This window comes from Archocentrus centrarchus, chromosome 18, assembly GCF_007364275.1.
Source record: "Archocentrus centrarchus isolate MPI-CPG fArcCen1 chromosome 18, fArcCen1, whole genome shotgun sequence".
NCBI classification, from domain to species: domain Eukaryota; kingdom Metazoa; phylum Chordata; class Actinopteri; order Cichliformes; family Cichlidae; genus Archocentrus; species Archocentrus centrarchus.
Window position 1 is genome coordinate 10,340,037 of NC_044363.1, and position 21,351 is coordinate 10,361,387.

The following is a 21,351-nucleotide window of genomic DNA, read 5'->3' on the forward strand; positions in this document are numbered from 1 at the left end:
TGGCCTGCATAGAGTCCTGACCTTAACCTGAGCGAACACCTTTGGGATGAATTAGAGACTGTGAGCCAGGCCTTCTCATCCAACATCAATGTCTGACCTCACAAATGTGCTTCTGGAAGAATGGTCAAAAGTTCCCATAACACTCCTAAACCTTGTGGAGAACATTCCAGAAGAGTGGAAGCTGTTATAGCTGCAAAGGGTGGGCCGACATCATATTAAAACCGTATGGATTAAGAATGGGATGTCACTCAAGCTGATATGCGTCTGAAGACATATGAGCAAATGCTTTTGGCATTACAGTGTATGATGCTGTATTATTATGAATCCAATCAGCAGTAAATGAGTAATTTAAAATCTGCTGCAGCACTAAAGTGCTGTAAATTTTAATGAACTAATAATATGTTATTTAGCATCCGTACTTTTACTTTAAGTACTTTATATTTTGATGCTAAAATGTTTGTACAATTATGAGTTTTGAAGGTTTACTTAGTTTCAGCATGCTGCAAATGTAACCAGGCTCAGTTACACTTTGCTGTGACTGACTGGTCCAACCAAGGACCATCGACCGTGGACTCTGCATTGTTTAGTAAGTGATGGATGAAGGCTTGTTTATCTTTTAGTACTGCCTTTCATTGTATAAATAAGAGCATGTAGATGTACTGGTCAGGCAGCTTGGCCCAAACGCAGCACACTCAGGCTCATCTGTCATGATCTGGCAACGTTTTAACATGGCCAGTTTTAACCCTAACCCTAACCCTATCCACTGCCCCTAAGAGAGGGGCCATTGAGCCAGAAAACTGCCACAGATGCATTGAAAAATATATTGTGGTTATTATGGAAGGTGGAATCACATACAGCATAAACATTGTTATACAAAGCAGCCATTAAAACTCATGTGCAGTCTCTTTTTGGCGTAATACAACTGTATGAGGGCACAAGGCTGGACATGATCCTGAAAATCCCATCCAACTTTTTTCTTTTTTTTTTTTAAATTTCTCATCAGATATTTCTGATCTGATTTCTGGTCCCCCACCATTTACCTCAACATTAAAAAATAATAATAATAATAATAAGTAAAATAAAATTTTGTAGGTGAGCATGTAAGAGAAACCTGAGCTGTCATCAGGTCTGTCCTGAATTGTCGTTCCCTGAAAGCTAAAAATAATTGCAGCTGCTCCTGGAAGCTCCTGGAAGCAGCTGCTGAGATCTCTGCAAACAAACATTTGTAATATCATCTGCAGTGAACACTGAGGGACACATCCCAAGCAGGAAAATGATCAAAGAAGATTTCTTTTTTTTTTTTTTTGCTTTAAAAAGAGTGAGTAGGACTTTTCAAAACTTACCAACCTGCAGGGAGAGGGACCAACGGAAGCTCGAGGAGGACAGAACCGGCACAAAGTCCAGGATCATCAAGTTACAGATCCCTAGCACAAATGTTTGATGGACAGGAGCCACCATCCTCCTTCTTGATTTAATAATTACACATCTATTTGGAACATTGATCTGACTTGTATATTTTTTGCATCATTTCTGTATAAAATAATTTCTTCAAATCATGACTTGTACGAGTTCATTTTATAAACTAACAGCTTGGACTTTTAAGCCCAAGGTTTTTAGTTAGTCTTGGACTTTTAAACATCATTATTCATTTCACTAAGCAACATTTCTTGCAGTTGTGCCACCTGAGTTTTGCCAATATTTTAAGTTTAAACAGTCTTTCATTTGGATGCTTGTATAAACTCAAGAGCGCACATAATTATAAGTTAACTACACCGTTCTACCATCTGACATGTAAGGTATACCTGCACACATGAGCTGGGCGTATTTTTGACCACATCGCTTTTCTTTTTTTTTTTCCTTCAGCACTCAGCGGAGAAGGTCGCACTTTTCTTCTCTACCCAGCCCTTCCTTTTTCCCCTGCTTTGCTGCTTTAGAGCCTCTCTTCACACAACTTCTGAACTGGAATTTATAATTATGGATCTGGTCAGCTGGTCTCTCAACGCCATTGTTTTGATCAAATTTTCACCATGAGGAGATTGGGGGAAGGAGAACCCTATTCCCTCTTATTAAATGACAATCCAGCTGGCAACATTATGGTTCCTGGGTGGTGTGGAAGATGACGTGCCTGGCCTTATTATCAATGGAGGACATACACATTCGGCTTATTGACACTGGGATTTCTCCGAATTGGAGCTGGAGATACCTGGCTTGTCATTGCAATTGAAGTCTAGGCAGCTGTCTGGCCTTGGTAAGGCTGCTTATGACGGGAATGCAGGAAGAAGGTACAGACTCAACTCAAACTCTGTATATCTGGAGCTGATTCGGAGGGGTAATATCTTGGAGATGTATGTATCTGTTTCTGCACGGCGAAGGAACGAACCAAGAAGATTCGCATGAATTGGATTTTTTTCGCCACAGAGAGGTGCCAGTAAGACTGAAGGCTGTCAACAAATTAATCAGTACAGTCTGTACCAAAACAAGTCGTAGAATCAGGAATTTGGCTCCCTGGCGGCCTTGGACTGCCGCTTATCAAATTGTCTCCAGGATGTTTGTAAACTGATGCTCTACGCCCCCGCTGTCCTGTTTTCTTTTGACCTGTGTTGGACTGATCTCCCTGACATAGCTGCTGATGAACTCTACATCTTATCAGAACTGTTAGCTGAGGAGGGAGTTTGAGTCAGCCCCACAGTAGCCCCCCCCAACCCCCCCAACCCCCGCCCCACCACCACCTTCTCGCCTCTGCTGGCTCCCCTGTCCATCCCTCCCCACCCCAGTGCTCCCATGTTATATGTTTCTGCTCTATCTATTCTGTCCTCATCAGGTGCCCATTTGCTTGACTAGACAGACAGCTAACGATGGAATGGATTTCTGAGGCCGAAGTAGGTTTTGAAAGTTTACTCCAATCTTCAGATACACAGAATCCTTCCTTGGGATTCGTAAAACCTTACATCTTTGTCTGGAAAGGTGTTGCTTATAAGCCCATTGGCCATTGGTTGCGATTCACTTGATGGTCTTTCAACAGCACCAAATCCCTACTTGAAGGTTTGACGGTCGGCCTGCACTTTCCCGGCTCTGAAGCGTCCCAAGATACTCCTGTCTCCATCTGTTTCAAAACACGTCTGCAAGGTGCTGCACCTGCCTCCATTGCTGCCTGTGCAGATCTTTTCCATCGAAACCTGGGGGAGGAGGAGGAGCGTAGACCTTTTGGGTAAGGAGCATCGCTGGCATGAGCAGGAAAGGTGAGTCTGGGTCTGTCGTGATAGGGGACAGTGTGGTCTGGCGTTGATTATGGCTGTTATCTCTGCCATGAGAGTGGAGAGCACTTCATGTGTCAATTGAAGGTGGCTGGACTGGAGAAGCATACATCTAGGATGCGTCTGGATATCCCTATCATTCTCTCCCAGCTGCCTCCCATGTGAGAGTGTGGTATCTGATCTTGTGTTAAACTGTGTGTTAAACTGCATCTATGTATAGGTTTTCTCCTTTAGGATTATGGCTTGAGTTCAGGGCTGCTTTGATCAGTAAATGGTATGAGAGAGTGTAACCTCTTGTTGCTTTCTCTCTAAGAGAGAATGACCTCACATACATGCAGGAAACAAGCTATACCTGGTTTTCAGAAAATACTTTATGTAGTGTCTGTACTGTTATGTTAAAACTCTATGTATGCATAGATGGTCTCTTTCCTTAAAGCCTTTGTTGGTTTGTGCAGAAGGGTAACTTGAGATGCAGCACAAAGGAATGCATAGAATGTCCTTGTAGGCTCTCTGGCCTTGCCATATAAGGTAATGACCATATGTCCAGCTATAGGTTAGGAGGCTGAGGATGTGGGGGTTGCCAACACTACACTATATAAACTTTGTCTCTTCTTTGTTTAGGGGAGTTAGGGCGATTGGAATTCCCTGTCCCCCGATGGCTTTACAAAGCATCAGTTTTGACATTGTCTTTTTTGTAAATAAACTCTATGTTATACATTAAGACTGTCGACGAAGGATTTCTTCAACTACACTATCATGCCACCGAGAAACAACATTTTTGGTCACACAAACAACTACAATTTTGGCATCACGAACAGGATGACCTCAACTTCTGGGGAACTCATGGCCAGGAGCTACCTTGTGAAAGTGAGTGTGCTTTTGTTTTATTCTAGCTCACACAGAAAAAGCACCTGGGCTGGAGGATTTTTGGTTTTTGTGTGTGTTGTAGTTATCCTTCGTTTTAAATTTTTAAGTATTTGTGAGGTTGAGAAAAAAAAAAAAAGAGAGGGAGAGAAACAGTGTTAAGGAACGAGAGACAAGATGTTAAAAAGAGTATGAGTTAATCAAGAGTAATTAACAGGGTCCTGTGTTTTGACTTCATTCTTTTGATATGGCAAATAAAAGCAACTGGAGATTAATTGAGCACCTCTTGCACCTTTTGTTAAATGAACAGAAGTTTAATGTTTAAACTAGTACAATTTGGTGACCCAATGTGAAAGGCAGGATTAAAATACATTTTGGACACAATGGACAGCTACAGAGGCCTCTATAAAAAGCGGGTGAGCAGAACCCATTTATCTTAAATATCTGCTGATTGAAGAATACTAAATTAAGTTGGAAAGTGTGTCTATGATGTATAATTTTGACATCAGAGGAGCGAAGTCAAATAAAAAGTTAAAGAATAAGAGTAAGCGTAAGAATGAAGTAAAATAAGAATTAAAAGAAAAAAGGACACGGGTGATGGCGGTGAGATTGATCACCTCACTGAGAAGGACACCCTCGGGGTTTTTAATAGGTTTAGAGGTCCTTGCGGTCTGTTTAGGATATAAAAGCAACCATGTAACGGTTTAGAGGGACCGATGTCTCAGAACACGCCGCAAAAAGCTGCCAACCCTTAAAAGTCCGGGATTGCAGGGTTACGAGGCCCCTCAATTAATTTTGAATCATAAAAGCAAGCAGTTTGGGTTTTGAAGTCCTTTGATTTAAGATTAACTGTAAAAGCTGCCCTCAAAAAAAAAATAGGGAAATAGGGTTTCGAGGTCCCTCAACTTATTCTAAACAGAAGAATGAGTAATTTGGGTCTAGAAGTTCTTTTGTGTCAGAATAAATTGAAAAGCTACCCCTGACAGGGAATAGGGTTTAGAGTTCCCTCATTTTATTCTTAAGACTAAAAGCAAGTATTTGGGTTTACAAGTCCTTTTCTTCTTCAGAGTAAATTGTAAAAGCTAGCCCCTGTAAAGAAGAAATAAGAGTAAAAGAGAAAAGTGTAAAAGAGAAGAAATAAGATGTAAAAGAGAAAAGTGTAAAAGAGTAAAATGAAAAGGGATAAGAATAAAGATAAGGAAAGAAATAGCCTCTTAATTGGGTTAAGCCTTCAATAATGGAGCTGCTTTAGGCAGGCCTAAATCCTGATTAATTAGGACATTAGAAACATTAGAAATGTTTTCTTAGGTCAGTTTTTTTTGGGAGGAAAGCTGGAAGTGTAGAAAAGTTCTATGGAAAAGGTTTTCATTGACACTGCTGACGAGTTGTGTATGATATAACTTCTATTTGAATTTGCACTTCATTTGAGGTAGCATAAATTCTTATCCTAAAACCAGGTGTGAAGAAGCGGCATTAATGGTAGAAAAGGAAAAGACGACTAGTCTGTGTATTTCTGTTTCATGTGAGCGAGACGTGTCTGTGGATTTGGTTTCTTTCTTTTGTGAGGGGGAGACACCACCTGACTTTACTTGCTCTTGTGTGTACGTCTAAATGTGTTTATGAGGAGAGACGTTGTTTGACCTTTATGTCTGTGTGTGCCGGCCTGTGAGAGTGTGCTTTTGTGTGTGCAGAGAGCTGATGACCTGGGTGTGTTGACATATGTTTATGTGAAGGAAGGGATGTTTATGTAAAAGAGTGTGAGGAAGCCCCCAATCGTGTGTGTGTGTGTGTTGCCCCTCCTTTCCCCTGAAGAGCAGAGTGGTGTGTGATTAACAAATTAAGTTTACTTGGCTTTAAAGAGAAGTAAAAGTTTGTGTGAAATTGAATAGTTGGAGTAGAGGATTTGACAATTGGTGTTAACATTTGAAAAGTGATAATCTGGCTGAGTTTGTGTGTGTGTATAGTGGGTTTTGTATATGAAAATAATCATTTGATGCTGTGAATATTGCTTTTTGGTGTATGTACATATATTGTTGTAAACAGAGCATGTGGTTGTGCAGGATTTAAGTAGGAGGAGAGACAGAGCTGTGAGGCCTCTGTCTGCTCAGGGTTGTAAATCATCCACATGTGGTCTTGTGGGCCTTTTGGCCAAGCGTTTTTGGTTTTTGGGTGTGTGTGGATTCACCATTTTGTGAAGTCGAGTTGTGTGTGAATTTGAGCCTGTCCTTTGTGTATTTATGAGGAGGAGCTCCCCCTCCCTCCTTCCTTTTTATTTTTCCCTCGCTTGGAGAATCTGTGTGTGTGTGGGTGTGGCATCTTGCCTTATGAAGTTGCTGCTGATTGGTAATTAAACATAGAGGTTATAGATGTTATATTATGGGTAATGATAAATTACACTACACATGAGTTGCCTGTTAATTGTTAGAAATTCAGACACTTCTTTGAGGGATTTAAGGTTAATATGTCTTAATGATCTTACAATTTGTGAATTTTTCTGTAAGAGGTCTTTGATGACAGAATTCCATGATTCCTTTTTGGAAGGATTTTGTTAGTTTTATGGTTCCTTGGAAAAAAAAAGTGAAAAAGAAATAAATAAAGTGGGCTCTAAAGAAATGGGGTTTTAAAGAGATATTACACTTCCAAGATGCTTGGTAGTGTAATAAACTTGCTCTATTGATGTTATACTGCAAAGCTATGTGGAGGATGGATATTATTATATGTATGTGAGATTTTATATGTTAATATCGGAACTAATTCTTGCCTTTTCTCTTTGCCCTGCATGGGAGACAAGGGGAGTGGCAACATAGACAGAGCCAGAGGAGACATCTGGCCAGAGCCTGAGGGCCAGTGGATCAATCTCCTTGAAAGGCCAGTGTTCTTCTTATTCACAAACTCTTCCTGATATGTTCTCTAAACATTTATGAGTACATATTTACTTTGCTTTTAAAGACATATCTAATTTGGCATTTCATATAGAACATCTGCTTGATTTCAATTCTCTGACACATTTGGCAAGAAATTGGACACATTTATGGGGTTTACACTTTGTTGCTGTTAGTAATTGTGTGTCTTATGGTGCATATTGAGCTTAATTCTGGTTTGGACGAATTTGAGTTATATTGTTATAGTGGGTCAATAGTTTTTGCGTCAGCACGTTTGTATTTCTTCTGGTGTTGGTAATTTAGTGTTTACTGATTGTTGCCGAGTGACTGATAAATAAGTGGTTTAAGATTCAGGAAATGATCAATTACTGCTAATGATAAACAAACAGATAAATAAAATTGTCTGATTACAATACCATTGATTAATTGGAAATAAAATAAGTTCTTTGAAAGTTAATTAATTCATGGGAAAAAAAAGGGAAATTTGAGAATTCATTAAAATGTCTGACAATGATATCACAGTTTTGAAAGCAATTACCCCAGTAGAGGTAGTTCAACAGAGTAATCCATTAATTAAATTACTCATCGTAAAGACATCAGAAAAATGGCATAAGTGATGGCTACATATTGATCAACTCTGGCCTAAGGATGGAACTTTAAATCCAGATGTGATTCAAACCATTAGGGTGCTTGTGTCTACATACAAAGTGGAACAAAAGAAGGGGAAGAAAGGAGAACGACGAAAAGTGAAGAGAGAAGTGGAACTGAGCATCTTACAGCTGTTTGACATCGAAGGACAGAAGTTGAAACAAGCTACAAAAGAAGAAAGAGAAAAAAGCTTGAAAGAAATTGAGGACAATTTGGTCATTTTGCTCGTAATTGCAACAAATCTAGAGGAGTTAGAGGCCAACCAAGCGGATCCAGAGGCCCAGCAAACCCTTTCATGGGAAAGGAACAAGGATTTTAGGGATGCTCAGATAATCGGAGTGAGAGATGTCAGCTGGTAGCATCAAGACCAGAGAAAGATCCAACAGTAAAGGTGGAAGTGAACAATCACCCATTGGAGATAGTGGTGGATAGTGGAGCAGATTTCACCTGTGTGCGACCTGAAGATGCTACACATCTCTGTGTGTGAGGACAATATGCGAGGAAGCAAGCTACGACCTGAAGAACTCTTGGAAGCAAAGAATTGCTGGCTGTTTGTCAGCATGGATAGAAGCAACTTCATTGTAATCTTTCTTGGATACAAGATGGCATTTTGGCCTTTGAAATAATAAAACAGAGGCTGCAAGAAGCCCCAGCGTTGGTGCTTCCGGACTATTTTAAGAACTTTTTGAGTGTTTGCCTCTGCGGGTGGTAAATATGCATGTGGAGTTCTTTGTCAGACAATTGGAATAGGGTCAAATTCCCAACATGTTTCTTATTATTCTAGTGCTTATTCAAAAGTGGAGCAGGGACTACCACTATAGCATAGTGGTAGTCCTAGTGCTATAGAGTTCTAGTGGGGATTCATTGATGCATGACGAAGCATTATTGGTCATGAGGGGTTACCCAGTGAAGATTTTATCTATAATAGTCGCAGAAATTGCTGACCTATGGTAAATATACATAGACTATGTCCAGAATTAGAGACTATTGTAGGCTCTTGGAGCAAGAAGATGTCACTTTAGCGAGGTGCGTCACAGCTAATTTAGCCAAAAACTTGCCAAAACCAAAAGATGGTGAATGATAAATTGAGTGCTGACTATGCATTAGTAAAAGGGTAATTTTTTGCTAAATTTCAGTCCAGAGAAGTGAAAAGCAGATGGGGAATTTTAAGATTGGATATCTTCAGATAATGGAAAAGAGTTTGTGGATAAGACTGTAAAAGTGATCTTGAAAAACTGGGAAAAATTGGGAATTAAATAGTGCCTTGGTGACGATCATTTACAGAGCCAAGGAATTTATGAAAAATGAATGAGGTTTGAAAAATTGTGCTAAGATTTGTCAGCATGCGGACAACTGACTTGGATGTTGATGATGATGTGGTGATAGAAGGAGTGGTGGAGTAATACTCACTTTGATGTGTAATCTTATTAGATCTTTTATGTTTAGTTTTATTATAATCTTCACATCTGTTTTTATTAGTAGTTGTTAGTTAACCCCTTAACTGGCAGCAAAAAAATCACCTGACAAAAACTACATAATGCCTTCTGGTTATTATTGGCTCTGAAAAACCCATTTCATAGCCTATTAATCGGCTGCGTCTGGTCCGCGGGCCGAATGAAGTGCATTTATATGGCAGGCTAGACCCGCCCATTTTGACTGACACCTCATTCGGCCAATAATGTTAAGAAATGGGTTTCCCAGAGCCAATAATACTCAGAGGGCGTCACGTAGCTTTGTCAGGTGATTTGGTGCAGCCAGTTACATGATTGGCCGAATGACGTGTCAATAAAAATGGGAGGGTCTAGCCTGCCATATAAAAGGGACTACAAACGGCCCGTCACCGGGCCCTTGCCAGTTAAGGGGTTAATTAACTCTTACTAACCATAATTATTTTTTCTTTGTTTGTTTGTTTATGTCTTATATAGTGATGTGATGCTTCCAAGGGGGGAAATGAGAGAAAAATAAGATAAATTGGAAATGCAAAAATGGGAAATAGGAAATTTCACATTTATCTAAAAAAAAAAGAAAAATTAATTAATTAACATTTGATGTTTTCAATGTTATTTGTGGTTTTTACAGAAGATACTGTTCAGTGTTTATTGTGTCTTTCAGAGAAGGTGTTCAGAAACCTGCTGAGATGAGGGGTTCATACAAATGGACAATAAAAAGGACTGAAATGCTTTGAATCAACACAGTATGGATACCACATGAAGGAGCCAAAGCTGTTGGAGAACTACAGTTGATATTCAAATGTTTGGCTGAATTTACATGATAATAAAATATTGCTTCATTGTATGCTCATTACAGTAACACAATAGCAGAACTTGTGACAGTTTTTCATGTATGCATAACATGTTTGGTTAAATCAATTTAAGAAGGATGTCTGTCATTTGGTAAGTACATTGGAACCTCAGATGTTTTATTCTTTTATTCGATTCTAGGGAGAGAAATGGATAGGCAGGGAGAGGTCCATAGAGAGGTCCGATGGGTCGACCAGCTGATCTAATGGACACTTTTTTGATTTTATTTACTGAGGCTTTCTTGTGTATTTGCTAAATGGTCACATGACAATCACTTTTTTCTTTTTGAGTTCCTCTGAGGTGCCAGAAGGTGGTTGCTGTGAGCAGCAGGGTCGTGGGAGAACTTCTCCAGCCTTTATTGAGTAGGGGTTTTTTCTCCCACACCTCATAGGAAGTCAGAAAAAGTTTTTGTTAAAGTTATGTTATGGAAGAAACTGTTGTCTGAAGTAATAAATAAACATCTTTGTTTTTCGAGACTTAGTTTTAGGCCTCGAAGGGGGGAAATATGTGGTATCTGATCTTTGTGTTAAACTGTGTTAAACTGCATCTATGTATAGGTTTTCTCCTTTAGGATTATGGCCTTGAGTTCAGGGCTGCTTTGATCAGTAAATGGTATGAGAGAGTGTAACCTCTTGTTGCTTTCTCTCTCTAAGAGAGAATGACCTCACATACATGCAGGAAACAAGCTATACCTGGTTTTTCAGAAAATACTTTATGTAGTGTCTGTACTGTTATGTTAAAACTCTATGTATGCATAGATGGTCTCTTTCCTTAAAGCCTTTGTTGATTTGTGCAGAAGGGTAACTTGAGATGCAGCACAAAGGAATGCATAAGAATGTCCTTGTAGGCTCTCTGGCCTTGCCATATAAGGTAATGACCATTTGTCCAGCTATAGGTTAGGAGGCTGAGGATGTGGGGGTTGCCAACACTACACTATATAAACTTTGTCTCTTCTTTGTTTAGGGGAGTTAGGGCGATTGGAATTCCCTGTCCCCCGATGGCTTTACAAAGCATCGGTTTTGACATTGTCTTTTTTGTAAATAAACTCTATGTTATACAATAAGACTGTCGACGAAGGATTTCTTCAACTACACTATCATGCCACCGAGAAACAACAGTTTTGGTCACACAAACAACTACAAGAGGAATGAGGCAGGTTGAAACCCACATGCAACCTTCTTCTCCGAGGTACCTTCTGATGTTGGACAGGTTCAGGTCTGTCTGCAGGAACCCTAGCTCCCGACAAGCACCAACAAAATTGGTACCACAGTCTGATCGAATCTGTTTGGCAGGTCCACGCAAGCTGATGAACCTCCAGAAGGCATTAACGAAACTGGAGGAGTCCATTGACTCAATCAGTTCAATGTGGATTGCACATGTACTAAGACACGTGAAAAGGACAGCCCACCGCTTGCTGTTTGCCTGGCCTCCCCTGGTGCGCCGTGTGACAACTGGCCAAGGACCAAATACGTCTAGGCCCACAAAGGTAAAGGGAGGTTCCATGCTCAAGCGATGAGTGTTTGCTCGGCCTCTGAGTTTTCTGCAGGTGATGCAGTTGTGCAGGACATGCTTGATCAATCTTCTTGCTCCAATGCTCCATTGGATCATTGGAGCAAGAAGATTGATCCAATCTTCTTCCTCCAATGATCCAATATCCAGCAGTGCGATTTGCTGGATATTGGATCATTGGAGCAAGAAGATTGGATCAATCTTCTTGCTCCAATGATCCAATATCCAGCAAATCGCACTGCTCCTTCTGTGAAAACTTGACCCTGGTGCATCACTCGTTGGTGATGGTGCTCTACGAGCAGTTTTGCAACGTGACCCCCTGGAAGAACAAGAGGATGTTTCTCTTTGTATTCCAGATTGCCATGTCTGAGCTGTCCTCCTATTCTCAGCATTCCTTCTTCATCAGAGTAGGGACTGAGTTTGTGCAGAAGACTGTGTACAGGGATGTCTTTCCCACCGGCTATGCAGGTAAGTTCCTCCTTGAAGGCCTCCGTTTGCACACTTTTGAGGATTACTTCTCCTGCCTTTGCCAGCTCTTTAATACTGTGTGGCTGTTTGCAGTAATGCCATGAACGGCATGTCTGATCCTGGGTTCTGTTTTTGACGGATTGGACAATATGGACTAGCAAGCTCATGGCCCTGATCAGCTTCTTCCATGAAGAAAACCATTCGAACCTCTGACATCCAAGCTGAGGTAGGGTTTAATCCTGGGATCCGGGATTCCCGGGAAATGCGATCAGAACCATTTCCCGTTTCCCGGGAAACGTAAGACGGGAAACTGGGAAAAAAGTCGCACACGTCGATTTGTTGTCATACGGTAACATTGATGGGGTGATGAGTCAGCAGTACTTACGGTATTGCGGTAACTCAGCAGAAGCGAGGCGCATACAGGCAATGATGTCTACGAACAGTTTTGTGTGGGGGCATTTTACAAAAATAGATAATGACAGCGCCAAATGTATGTTGTGTGACCGAGTCGTCAAATGTTCTGGTGGATCAACAAGCGGACTACGCAGACATTTAGAGTCCAAACATGACAAACACGAAGAAAGGCCATCATGTTCAAAACGGCTAAGGGACTTGCGGAGCGTCTTTTCCTCAGCCGTTTCTCCGAGGAGAGCACGAGCGAGGGTGATGCAGATGCCAGACCTACATCACCGACTGAAGACGTCTCAACTGAAGGGAACCTCAACCTAGCATTGGATCTGCAGCAGGCCATTTCAATGACCACTACGCCGGCGTCAGATGAAATCAAAGAGGGTGACCTCATGAAAGTTCTGACCAAAGAGTTTTCTCTGTTCGAAGCTACAAACAGGAGACCGCCCCACCTGCAGCAGTTGTTTGATGCCCTGCGTTCTGTTCAGGCTACATCCGTGGAGGCGGAGAGAGCATTTTCTATCTGCGGCCAATTTGTCACTAAACTCCGAAATCGCTTAAGCGCAGAATCTCTCGATGCTCTCTGCTTCTTAAAAGCACACTTTCAGAAAAAAAAGAAAGTTTCCGAATGTTAAAGTTAAGGAAATATTGACAGAAGGGTTCGTTTAATGCGAAAAGCATTACTTTTCATTTCAGGCATGTTCAGCCTCCGTTTCAAGCGTTTTAATACACAGTTGTACTTTTTTCCTCTTTAATTTGTTGTTAATTTTATATTATTATATATTGTTATCTTGCATTATATAGCCTATAATATATGCCTGAACAATAAAGAAATATCTGTTTAACTTCGAGTGTTTCTTTTCCTCGTTTGCAGCCACTTACTAACAATCATGAATTGGAATACGGGCCTAATGTGTGAAGAAGGTACACTGTAAAACCCAATGGTGCTTCTTACTAAAATAAGTTAGTTATTTGTACTCAGATCAGCTAAATAGTTAGAGTAACTTTTATAAACTGATTTAAGTAGATCCAAAATGAACAGTTTGTTGTACTAACTCACTTGCACTAAGTACACATCTGTTTATCATTCATTTTGAGTATTGTTGCTTTGACCTGTTTGAGTTGTGATCACTGATTCAGCCCAAAGAAATAAAACCCCTCCTTTTTCTGATGTCATCACTGAGCTTTGTGCACAATGCAAGGTGTTTTGCCCGGACTTGTCCACCATTAGAGGCAAGCGACACAGAAGAATTTTAGCGGCTACATTGTGAAAATTACAAGGTAAATGTTTTTTCTTTAATTATTGTAAATGCTTATACACAACTTGCAGGTGAATTTATCAGACTTGCTGATATTGCTGATATGCAGAAAAAAGATTCTTGCAAGCACACGGAGGTAGCTAGCTAGTACACGGAGCTTGCTAGCACAGCTCCCGCCTGGCTTTTTTTGAAGTCCGCCTGTTTTATACAGTGTTTGGTGAAATAGTTGTTAAGTAACCTACCTTTTCAAAGCTACAAAGCATAATGATAAAATAAAGTTCAATTATTTTTAACTAAACTTTCACTAGTCCAAATGTTTAAACAACATGTGTGAAAAACTCAGTGGACAAGCCCAACTGTAAAAAAATTTTAAATATAAGGATTGGCGGCTTATTGGGATAAAACTGTTGGAGTGGTGAAACTTACTTTTTCAAAGCTTCATGGCAAAAACTTAAAGTTAAAATTAATGTTTAGTCATAGTTTACCAACCGAAATTGAAAATTTGCTCTTACATAAGACCAAAACTTACTGTTGATAATGTTTTTGAAACTTTTATCCAACTTTAGCATTTTTGGGTGTAGTAAGAGTGTAAATGTAAAAATACCGCACTGCTAGCTTTCTGTTCAAATGTCAAATATATGAACATATTTTTTTATGTGACATTACAGTGTTTTATAAGAAGCAGCACACACGGAGAGATCATCCACTGCTCTTCTGCCTCTAAAGACAGCCAGTAAAGGTGATATAAAACATTTGACATCTAATTGTGACCCTTTGATCTATGACAAAATGTGGAATTGCAAGTTGTGCAGTTTTTCTACTGCAATAAAAGTCATGTTGCTGAAGCATTATCGGCTTAACCATAGTCAGTACTCTACAATTTCACCTTTGCCCTGTCTCTACAACACCTGCATGTGTACGTTTAGTACATTCAATTCATTAAAGATACATCTGTCAAGAATACACACTGCTACCCAAAGGAAAGACAGCTCTTACCCAGCTTTTAATGAATATGGATTTTGTTGCCCTGTGTGTACCTTTAAGCAGCCATTCACTGAAAGACAAATGTTTATCCATCTCAGGGGGCATTTAAAACGGAAAGAAACTGTCCTATGTCCTTTCAAGGACTGCAATTTTAAAACCAATGTATACTCAACATTCAACGCCCACAAATGCAGAGACCACCAAAGTTCAACAAACTATGATGAAGGCATTGTACAATGTGTCATGAATGTAGACCAAAAAGATGAAATGCAGCTTGAATCACTAGAGTCATTACATGAAAATTAAGTGGCATCCACTAGCAGTATCGGTAGACCTGAGGACTTAAAAGAGCAGTTGCAGTACAATCTGGCTGGCTTTTTCTTGAAAATGCAGAGCATTCTCCATGTGTCCCAGAGAGCAACACAGGAGATCATTGAGCATATTGATCATCTGTTTTTGTTATCAGAACCTCTGATTAGAAAATCAGTTGTTGATGTTCTACAGAAGCATAACTGTCCATATACCGACGAACTGGTTGGTGAGATTTGTCAGGTAGTTTCTGATAGCAATGTTTTACACAAATGTGTAACATCTGAAGGACCACTGTCAACAGCTAAGATGAGAAAATCTTACTATGAAGCAAACTTTCCATATGTCAAGCCTGTGGAGTATTTAATTGATTCATCAAAGCACACCTACATATATGTGCCAATTCTTACATCTTTGCAATTGTTGCTGAAAAAAACTGATGTGCTTGAAGAAGTTAAATAAGAACCATTCAAGTTTATTAAACTTAATTTGAATATGAACATGTAACACTTTTAAATAAGTGTGAATAAATACAGTATTTTAGTCCAACATATTTAATGATTTAAGTTGCAACATACTAAATAAAATGAGCTAATAAACATATCCATTTGAGCTACCTTATCATAATTGCTTAGGGTTCTTAATACTCTAATCACGTAATTAAATAAACTCAAATAGTTTGAGTTACAAAACTTAAATCTATTTGTGCAATCAGTTTCCCCAAACCATTTGAGTTAACTTGACTTGTCAGGTTTTACAGTGTATCATGAAATAGATTACTTAAACATATTTCGCTTTTAAAATGGAGTTGAGTAAAATATCTACAATATCAAAATAGGTTAAGCCCGACACAGGCTACAGAAGGCCTAATTAAATAAAAATAAATAAAACCCACTTTTTCCCGGGATTCCCGGGAAATTGCTCGTCTTTTCCCGGGATTTGATTCATGCCATTTTCGGGAAAAAATATTAAACTCTAAGCTGAGGCCAGTTGGTGAGCAGGTGAGTGGCAGTTGCTCATACCTCTGCATCTGAATCAGGGTCAATGAGTTCGTGGGCTTCTGTGTCTGGGTCTCTGCTAGCATGTGACAAGAAGGCAGGCCCTTGAGCCAGGTGCTGTCACTCAACATGGCTGCAGACACAACCCGAGTGCCTATGTCGGCTGGGTTACAGTTTGTGGAGACATAGTGCTACTGCTTGGGTTCTGACGGTCTTCTGATACGTTGCACCCTGTTGCCAACATATACATAGCACCTCCTGGTCTGTTTACTAATGTATCCAAGGACTACACGGCTGTCTGTGTAGAACTTAATGGTTTCCAGATCGATGTCCAATTCACTGGCAATGACCTCTGCAATTTCCACGGCTAGAACGGCAGCACCCAGTTCTAATCTGGGGATGGTGTGTGCAGACTGTGGAGCCAGTTTAGCTTTGCCCAGTACAAATCCGACATAAGGCTTCTCTTCTGCATCAATGACTCTGAGATAGGCAACAGCTGCAATAGCTTTCACTGAAGCGTCTGAGAAAACATGTAGCTCTTTCCTTGGAGCCATTGAAACTGAGGTAGCAGCAATCTGTAACTGCTGAAGATCAGTGAGAGAATCTCTCCACATGTTCCATTCAGCTTCCCTGTCCGCAAATCCAAAGCCTTTCTTGAGAGCTCTCTAAGCAGCATCTTTCCCTGAATTGTGACTGGCGCAGCAAACCCCAGTGGATCGAATAGTCTGTTGATGGTGGCTAGGACACCTATGCGTGTGTAGGGTTTGACTGTGTCGGCCACTTGGAAGGTGAAAGTGTCTTTGGTTAAGTCCCACCTTAGGCCTAGGCTTCGCTGAATAGGTGTTGCATCAGCATCTAGGTTGAGTTCTTTGAGCCCTTTAGCGCGGTCGTCTACAGGAAATGCTTCCATGACTTCCTTGCTGCTGGATGCCACTTTGTGGAGACGGATGTCTCTCTGTATTTCGCAGGTTAGGCATGACTGACTCCTGGAAAGCCTGGAAGACAGGCATATCCCCCTTCCGTAATAGCGGAGTCGCGTAATGGAGGGTTCCCCTGATGTTCACTCGTATTGTCTCCCTCTTCAGTAATCCGATCGCCTCATTATCCTGTTTGGATCGTGTAACAGCCTTCTCGTCCTGGTCCTGGTACGGGAGGATGTCAGCCTTCCAGAGCTTCTCCACATTTCTGAGTAATTCCGCCACCTGGGGGGTGGCTACTGTGAACAGGCACTGTCGTGGCTGTAGACACCTCTCTAGAGATTTCATAGGGCCCTGAAGAGTCCACCCCAATCTGGTACGCACTGCAGCAGGGCCACCAGGGGGACCCAACCGAATAGGCTCGACTGGAGTAATGAGATGGGGATGGTCAGTGCCTATGAGTAGTAATGGCTGTGCATTTTTAAAGGAAGGCAGCGGAAGTCCTAACAGATGTTTGTATTGTTTCTGCAGGCTGTCACAGGGATAAGAGTGCTCAGCGAGGCCCAGGCGATCAGCAGTGAATGCACCGTTAATGGCAAAACGGCGGTGCTCACTGGATGCAGGAGAGATGTGAAATGACACTGATGCCCCATTTAGGGTTTGAATATCTTGTCTGATGGTTCTCAGGTCTAGGGTTTCAGGGGTTCCTTGTAGGCCAAGTCTCTGTGCAGCAGCTGGCAGTAGCATTGTACGCTCTGAACCATCGTCCAGCAGAGCATACGTGTTTAGGCTCTGATTGTTGTGGTGTAAGGTCACTTGGACAACTTTCAACAGGACCCTGCTGAAGTCGGGTGGGCGGTCCAGGTACAGGGTCTCAGTGGTGGTGCTAACCAAACAACTCTCTGCACTGATTGTCCCCTTTGCTTCCTTGGTATTCACCTCGTGGAGCACCTGAAGGTGTTTCCCTTGACAGAGTCCACAAAGTTTCCGTAGGTCACAGTGGGCTGCTTGATGAGCTCTAGCACATCGCCAGCATTTGTTATGAGTCCTTATCCACTGGGACAGTTGCTCTTTTGTCAGTTGCTGAATGGCTGAACATTGGCTGAGGTAGTGCTCACTGCTCTCACAGTAGGGGCAATATGGCCTCCCTTTACCGGGCTTCTTCTTCTGGAAGTTGGTGGTCCCTGGATTCTCCTTGGATCCATGCAGAATGGTAATGGCTTTACGTTTCTGATGCCCCGACTTGTCTCTCGCTGCAACAACATGGGGATGGCTATCATAATCATGACACCATGCCTCATACTGCAGCCATTCTGATAAATCCACCAGAGTGTATACTCTGTTCGGACTGCGAAACATAGCCCGTCTGAAGTCTGCTCGTTGCTCTGCTGGTAGCTTACTCAGCAGGCGAGCTACATGGGATCCACATCTCAGTTCAGCTTCACCCTCTGGACCCAGCGTTTTAAGCATGCCTACAAGGGAGTGTACTTGTAGGGCAAACTTCTCAAAAGCGATGGCATCCCCCCGCCGAATATCAGGCGAATCCATAACCCTGGTTATTCGGTTCAGAGCAATCTGGTGGGGCTGACCAAATTTCTCGTTCAGGGCCTCCATGGTGTCTGAATAGGGAGTAGGAGAATTAAGGTAGGACTCAGCAACAAGCCTTGCCTCGTCCAGCCTGAGATGGTCTACCAAAATCTGGTATTTAAACAGTTCAGTGGCGTCTGGAGGGAGTAGGTTGGTCAAAGCTATCTTCAGCCGGGCAAAATCACTAGGGTCCCGGTGAGTGAAGAAGGGGATGCTCGGCCATGGGCCTCTGTATGTTGCTTCCGCAACACTTATGGGATTATAGTGAGGCTGTGACATCTGTGATGACTCTGCCCCTCTACTCTGGCTTACAGGTGTAGGGTCTGTATAATGGATACGGTGACTCTCTGGCCTTGGCCCGATCTGTGGAGGGTTGAGATGCCACTGAGGTTGTTCATAACCATGTTTTGACTTGCTGTGAGGGTGCTGCGTCACCCAGCTTCCACGCTCTGGTGAAACTGATTTCCCTGCTGCTGATGCCTCAGGGATCTGGTGACCAGTAGCTTGGGCCTTTATGACCTGAAGGTCAGCTATCAGTTTCTCTAACATACTTAGCACTGGCTCAGCGCCAAGAGAATGATCAGGTCCATCCTCGGGTCCAGGCCACGGTGGAGGGTCAGGCCAGTCATCATCAATATCCTCTTCCTCCTGAACAGGTGGAGGGGGTGGTGCATTCCTAGGAGGGCCCGACCTAGGTCGTGGGTCAGGTGGTGGCCTACTTTTCTGGCTTGATCCCATCATGCTTTCGGCCTCTTCTCTGAATTGTCTGAGCTCAGCCAGCTCTGCGTGCAGGGCCCGTTGAGAACGCTGCAGCTCCAATCTTTCTCTGTGCAGATGTTCTAGCTCTGCCGCATAGCGGGACGAAGGGCTCACTGATCTTCTGCGCCGGGAGTAAGGTGTAGAGTAGTCGACATGCGCCTCCCCGGGCTCTATCTGTGTCTGCCATGATCCTTGACCTGGGCGTGTTGGAGTGGTTGTGGTCCCTGCCTGAGAGCAAGCCCACTCATCTAGTGTAAAGTCCCATTGAGCTCTGTGACCACTCAGTGAAGAGGGGAAGGGTGTCATCTCGGCAGCTCCCTCGCGGTCCGAATGTGGGTCCTCTTCATCTCCAAAACTCCTCTGTGTAGTCTGGGGGTGGAATGGCATGTGCCTTCTCTGTTTCCTGTACTCTGTTTCATAATCTTCTAAGTGTGCAGGTGGGCGGGTCAGCCGCTTAGGCCTAACCGCACGGTCTTCTCCAGCATGCATGATGCATCCCCACTCCCATGCTCAACATACCTGCAAGTGAGTGAGGAGCATCACTTCCCCTCCCAGTTCAGTAGGTGTGGCGTTACTACACAACAAACGTCGTAAACAGAAGACACTAAATAGGTCCGGGCCTTTCTAACAAAGTGAGCTATACTACTATAGAGCTATACTGTTTAAAATCGGCCTCAGTTTTACACAATGTTGTGGGTTGCCAGTTGGGCTTCTTTTGGGCTTGTTTTCATAGAGCTGGTTGCTTGTTTCTGTCGCAAAATCTGGCAACACTGACTGCTACTTCCGCTGTACGGTTTTATACTTCCGGTTACCCAAAGTCAGAGCCAGAGTTAATGACAAAATTCGGTTACTTCGTGCTGTAACAGGAGGCTTTGTTAGTTGGAACATGAGCTCGGATTCAACTTGTGCTGTTGTCGGTTGTCACTCCATAAATCTGTACATTTTTTCAAATTATTTTATTCTGTAAATTTGTTCTTTTTCCCCAAAATTATACTACCCAGTTGCACATCCTATTACCATATTTTTTCCTTATGTTTTAGGTTTTCCTTTAATGTACAGCCTCTTATTTTTGTACGTTATTTTATTTATACTGTGACACTACAGGATACAGCCTACACAAAGCTTAAACAATGCGTACCTTCATGTAAACACGTAGCAGTTAGCAAGATGACAGCTGCGTGTCTCCCCGATCACAGCCTTCGGCCAGTCCAGTGTTTCTGTTTCAGTGATCTGAACACTCTGATATCCAGATCAGTGATTTACCTTCCACAGAATAGCTGCAGCATCACTACATGATTTCACTAATCAGCATACAGGAACAGCTGACTGTCTCCACCACTCCACTTTCCCTTAGCATGACCCATGCTAAGCACTTAGCTTGGCCGATGCGCTGGCTTTAAGGAGAACAACGTCGCCTTGTTTGTTCAGCTTTACTTTAGTGATTTTATTGCTTTGAAGGTAATCTGGTGCTCTTATAATTACGTGATTCCTCGCCATCAACGCCTTCGGAAAAAACAATGTAAATGATAATGTGGATGTAGCTGACTTCGGGCCATAATTTCATGTCGTTTACACAAGTGACGGGTGAGGCACTGTTACCTCGTTGCTTTTTAAAACATCCTTGCAATGTATCCTCCTCTGATGTGAGACCATTTAGGCCAGGTAAAAGAAACTGCAGTGTCAAATTGTTTGAATGAACTGCAAGTGTGTAATCCCGCAACCGTAAACAACAGCGCAAACGGAAGTAAAATACCGGCTTCTGCTATGAATTATGGGTAATGGCTCGAAGTCAGGAATACTGTGGATAAAAAGAGCTTCAAATGAAAAACGGGGTTAAAGAATAAAAGTCACTGAAATACGTAAAGGAGCTTTACAAAATAAAAGTGTCACAAAATAGAACTCCATTATGAAATGAATTAATAAATAAATAAATAAATAATAATAAATAAATAGATAGATAGATAAATAAATTTTGAAATAAATTTAAATAAAATAAGATAAAAATTTAATTTAAAAGTATTTTATTTTATTTAATGGGGATATTTATTTATTTCATAGAATATTTATTATTAATTTATAAATAGCAGTATTTATTTTTTTATTTGTTCATTTATTTCATTTTGAATGCAATGGCTCTCCATATTCAGAGAGTCATGTCTGGCTGTATTTAATAATGTTATATGTTTTTAACTGATTACATGGTGA